The sequence below is a fragment of the Triticum dicoccoides genome, chromosome 7A (genome assembly GCF_002162155.2).
Source record: "Triticum dicoccoides isolate Atlit2015 ecotype Zavitan chromosome 7A, WEW_v2.0, whole genome shotgun sequence".
Taxonomy (NCBI): Eukaryota; Viridiplantae; Streptophyta; class Magnoliopsida; order Poales; family Poaceae; genus Triticum; species Triticum dicoccoides.
In genome coordinates, this window is record NC_041392.1 from 470450212 (window position 1) to 470456211 (window position 6000).

The following is a 6000-nucleotide window of genomic DNA, read 5'->3' on the forward strand; positions in this document are numbered from 1 at the left end:
TAAGAGAAGATGGAGACTCAAAATAAAAATTTCATAAAGTAAAAGATAGGCCCTGCGCAGAGGGAAGTAGGGATTTGTACAGGTGCCAGAGCTCAAAGCGAAAAAATTGAGATAAAACCATTTTGGGAGGTGTATTCATCCCACCAACGAAAACGACTTAGACTTCCCAATACTTTCCATGCATAGATATATCATATGCGGTTCCCAAATAGAAAATAAACTTTATTCCTTTTTCCACCATAACTTTCACTTTCCATGGCTAACCGTATCCACGGGTGCCCTCCATACCAACACTTTCCAAGGAATTTATTATTTGATAACATAAAGTAAATTCATTTATTTTTGCATTTTGGGACTGGGCATCCCTAATACCTTTGCCTTACTCTCGTGCAATGACAAGTGAATATACACTCATCTTGAGAATAACACATCTAGCATGGAAAATATTAGCCACCCCTCACCGCTCCTCGAGCGAAACAAACACAAAAGAGAAGTTTATTTTGAAAATTAGAGATGGCACATGCAAATTTGCTTAGACCAGCAAAAGAATACCGCATATAGGTAGATATAGTGGACTCATGTGGCAAAACTGGTTTAAAGGATTTTGGATGCACAAGTAGAGGTCATACTTAGTGCAAAATGAAGGCTAGCAAAAGATTGGGAAACGAACAACCAAGAAACGAATAATCTCATAAGCAAGCATTAAGCATAATTAACACTGAATAATGAACCACAAGTAGGATATAATTTCATTGCATGATTATTGACTTTCGTGCATGCATAGGGAATCACAAACCTTAACACCAATATTCCTACTAAAGCATAATTACTCATCAAGATGACTCACATATCACATTATCATATCTCAAAACTATTACTAAGAATCAAGTTTATTTTGTACAATGTTCTTCATGACATTTTTTCTCCTTATTTTTTCTTTATCCTTCTTGGATAACTATCACTTTGGGACTAATTTTCATGTGTTGCTTTCCATAAGCTCAAACAACTATAAGTGAAGATCATGAGCATAACAAATTTTCTTTCTCTCGAAATAATTTAAGTGAAGCAAGAGATAATTTCTTCAAAATTTTACTAACTCTCAGATAAATCTAATTGAAGCAAGAGAGCATTTCTTCAAAAATAACAAAGCACACCATGCTCAAAAATATATAAGTGAAGCACTAGAGCAAGTCCATTGCTCATAAAAATTTAAGTGAAGGATAAAGGGCAATTCTAACAAGTCATGACATAATTTTGGCTCTCTCAAATAGGTGTGTACAGCAAGGATTGATGACTTAAAACACAAAATAAAACAAGCAAATACACAAATCATACAAGACGCTCCAAGCAAAACACATATCATGTGACGAATAAAAATATAGTTTCGAGTAACATACCGATAGTTGTTGGAAGAAAGCGGGGATGCCACTCGGGGGCATCCCCAAGCTTAGTTGGTTGCTCATTCTTGGATAATATCTTGGGATGCTGGGGCATCCCCAAGCTTAGGCTCTTACATCCTTCCTTCATCCATCGTAAGATAACCCAAAACTTGAAAACTTCAATCACACAAAACTCAACAAAGCCTTCGTGAGATCCGTTAGTATCAGAATAATAAATCACTACTATAAGTGTTGTATCAAACCAATTCATATTTTGTTTTTGTATTATATCTACTGTATTCCAACTTTTCTATGGCAAAAACTCATCAAAGAAAACCACAGAGCCATCAAAATTAAGCGCACAACACAAAGAAAACAAAATCTGTCAAAACAGAACAGTCTGTAGCAATATGACTATTTCGAATACTTCTGTAACTCAAAAAACTCTGAAAAATTAGGACATCCTGATAAATTTTTATATTGATCTACTGCAATTGGAATGGGTATTTTATCGATCTCTTGTAAAAAATGAAAATTAATTTCATGAGCGTAAAAGTTTCTATTTTTCAGCAAGATCAAACAACTATCACCCAAGAAGATCCTAAAGGCTTTACTTGGCACAAGCAATAATTAAAAATAAAATACACAATCATAACAGCAGCATAATTGTGCTAACAGTCAAAAATCGGAAGCAAAAAAGCAAAGATAAATTTTATTCATTGGGTTGCCTACCAACAAGCGCTATAGTTTTACGCCCTTAGCTAGGCATAAGGCAAAGATCTAAGTTTTGTCTTCCGAAGTTTTGGCAACTTTTGTAAGGGTTTTCTCAAACCCGGGAGGCTCTTTACGCTTCCCTAAATTCTCCGGAAAAGAAACCATCTTAAGATCCAAAATATCCAATCGCTTATTACAAAGAGTAATCAAGGCATTCATGCGACTGATACTACCATTGAGGTGTTTGAGGGATTCATTATATTTTTGTATTTCAACCATATGCTTATGCAAATCACCAAGTTTGTCTAACATTTGATCTCTCTCGGGGGTAAAAGGAAACCCCTTCTTTTGAGGTGGAATTCCCAAAATTCCCTCTAAGATTTCATAGGCAGCATTGGCATCAAGATCAATGATGTTTCCTTTAGCGGCAAAATCGAGAAGTTGTCTATGATGCAAAGCCAATCCTATGTAAAAAAAATTGAAGCAAAACTTTAGCATCCCCTTTAAGTTGGAAATACGATACGATTCCATAAGCCTATACCAGGCATCTTTCAAGTTTTCTCCTTGTATTTGCTGGAAGTAAAGGACTTCAAAATCTGGTGACAAAGGAGGAGTAGGGACGCTAGCCATCGAGACTGGAAAGCAAGAGAACGGCGAACAGAAAAAGAGAGGCGAATAAAACGGCAAATTTTTGTGAAGTGGGGGAGAGGAAAACGAGAGGCAAATGGCAAATAATGTAAATTGCGAGGAGATGAGATTTGTCATTAGGAACCTGGTTATGATGAAGATCCTCCCCGGCAACGGCGCCAGAAATTCCTTTTGACGTTGCTTGAAGCTACATCAGTATTTCCTCAATGAGGAAAGGACAATGCAGCATAGCAGCGATAGGTATTTCCATCAGATATGAAACCAAGGTTATCGAACCAGTAGGAGAACCAAGAAACACAGCGTAAACAGCCCATGCACACAAATAACAACCACTCGCAACCCGACGTGTTAAAGGGGTTGTCAATCCCATTCGGGTAACAGCCCCAGAAACGGCACGTGGACGGGAGAAAGTTGTAAATATTGATAGATCGAACGCCAAATAAAATAAATTGCATCAAGGTATTTTTGGGTTTTTGGTTTAATAGATCTGAAAAGAAAAGCAAATAAAAATAGATCGCAAGGCAAATATATGAGAAAGACGACCTAGGGGTCGTAGGTTTCACTAGTGGCTTCTCTCGAGAAAAATAACAAATAGTGGGTAAACAAATTACTATTGGGCAATTGATAGAACCTCAAATAATTATGATGTTATCCGGGCAATGATCATTACATAGGCATCACGTCCAAGAGTAGTAGACCGACTCCTACCTGCATCTACTACTATTACTCCACACATCGACCGCTATCCAGCATGCATCTAGTGTATTAAGTGCATGGAAAAACGGAGTAATGCAATAAGAACGATGACGTGATGTAGACGAGATCCATTTATCTATGGCGGTAGATATAGATCCCATCTTTTTATCCTTAGTATCAACGATACATACATGTCGGTTCCCTTTCTGTCACTGGGATCAAGCACCGTAAGATCGAACCCACTACCGGACACCTCTTCCCATTGGAAGATAAATAGATCAAGTTGGCCAAACAAAACCCAAATATCAGAGAAGAAATACGAGGCTATAAGAGATCATGCATAAAACATATCAAAGAAACTCAAATACTTTCATGGATATAAAAAGATAGATCTGATCATAAACTCAAAGTTCATCGATCCCAACAAACACATCGCAAAAGAGTTACATCATATGGATCTTCAAGAGACCATTGTATTGAGAATCAAGAGAGAGAGAGAGAGAGATGAAGCCATCGAGCTACTAACTACGGACCCGAAGGTCTACAAAGAACTACTCACGCATCATCGCAGAGGCACCAATGGAAGTGGTGAACCCCTCTGTGATGGTGTCTAGATTGGATCTGGTTGTTTTGGACTATGCGGTGGCTCGATGAATATTTCATCGACGTCCTAGGGTTTTGGGAATATTGGGGTATTTATAGAGCAAAGAGCTGGTCCGGGGGGCACCCGAGGTGGGCACAACCCACCAGGGCGCGTCTGGGCCTCCTGGCGCGCCCTGGTGGGTTTTCCCCTCCTCAGGACTCCCCCAGGTGCAACCAGAGCCCAATATCTTCCATCTGGTCCATAAAAATCCCTGTAAAGTTTCTTGGCATTTGGACTCCGTCTGATATTGATTTTCTGTGATGTAAAAAACATGGGAAAAATAGCAACTGGCACTTGGCACTATGTCAATAGGTTAGTACCCAAAAATGATATAAAAATGATTATAAAACATCCAAGATTGATAATAAAACAACATGGGACAATTAAAAATTGTAGATACATTGGAGACATATCAGGGAGTCAATGAAATATTCATCCAGCCGCCACAGAGTCCAGAACCACTAGATCCAATCTAGACACCATCTCAGATGGGGTTCACCACCTCCGTTGGTGCCTCTCCGATGATGCGTGAGTAGTTCTTTGTAGACCTTCGGGTCCGTAGTTAGTAGATAGATGGCTTCATCTCTCTCTCTCTCTTGATTCTCAATACAATGGTCTCTTGGAGATCCATATGATGTAACTCTTTTGTGGTTTGTTTGTTGGGATCGATGAACTTTGAGTTTATGATCAGATCTATCTTTTATATCCATGAAACTATTTGAGTTTCTTTGATCTATTTTATGAAGGATTGCTTATAGCATCGTATTTCTTCTCCGATATTTGGGTTTTGTTTGGCCAACTTGATCTATTTATCTTGCAATGGGAAGCGGTGCTTTGTAGTGGGTTCGATCTTATGGTGCTTGATCCCAGTGACAGAAGGGGAACCGACACGTATGTATCATTGCTACTAAGGATAAAACGATGGGATCTATCTCTACATAGATAGATCTTCACTATTGCAGGATGCTGCTAACGCGACACTATGATCAGAGACCCTTCGACGAAACTGTGTGTGATGCAATAATCGCAAACAGTGGTGTAAAAAACCCGTCAAAAAAGGTGCAAAACGTTTGCGATGACGGATGCATCAAACACGGTTCAGATTTTAGTTGCATGTGCGATTCAGGGCATACGGTTCAATTGAATTAACCATTTTCGATGAGGAGGAACAAAAGAAATGGGCAGCCTGATGAGGTGTGTGCAATGCACAACATATGGTTCACTCAGATGAACTGTTTGTGATTAGGCAACACAAAGAAACGATCAGCCAGATCAAGGTGTGTGCAATGTGCAGCATACAGTTCACTCGGATGAACTGTTTGTGATTAGGTAACACAAAGGAAACGGTCAACCGGATCAAGGTGTGTGCGATGTACGACATGCGGTTCACCCGGATGAAGTGTTTGCGTTGAGACAAGAGAACGGAACGGTTCAATATAACAAATACCATACATATTGCAAGGTTAAAATTCAAAGATTACAATGCCCAAATTCAAACATTGCAAGCTGCGTCATTTCTAAAAAGGGACCAGCCGCTGACAAGTATGTATGGGTTTGATACAATAACTTCCAATTGCTTTGCCATATGCTCTTCCAATACGAAGTTTGGCATTTTTGGAGGCACTTCCATTCCGCGGTACCTGCCGGCTCTGATAATCATACCATTGATATTTCCTAATTAAATGCGTGTTCAACCTCAGTACTCTCAGCACCTTTGCTCTGGCAAGAAAGAACCTGGTGAGTGTAATCTCCGGTGGGGTCCCTCAGTAGGAGTTCAAAGTAATATTTGAGAGATGCAGATCCAGGAATTTGATGTGATTGTCGTTATAAACATCTTCCACCGGGCCTAATATGCACTGCAAAAGAAGAGAACGTGTTAGTGCCCACATGCAGTTTTGAACACTACTACACGCCCATTTG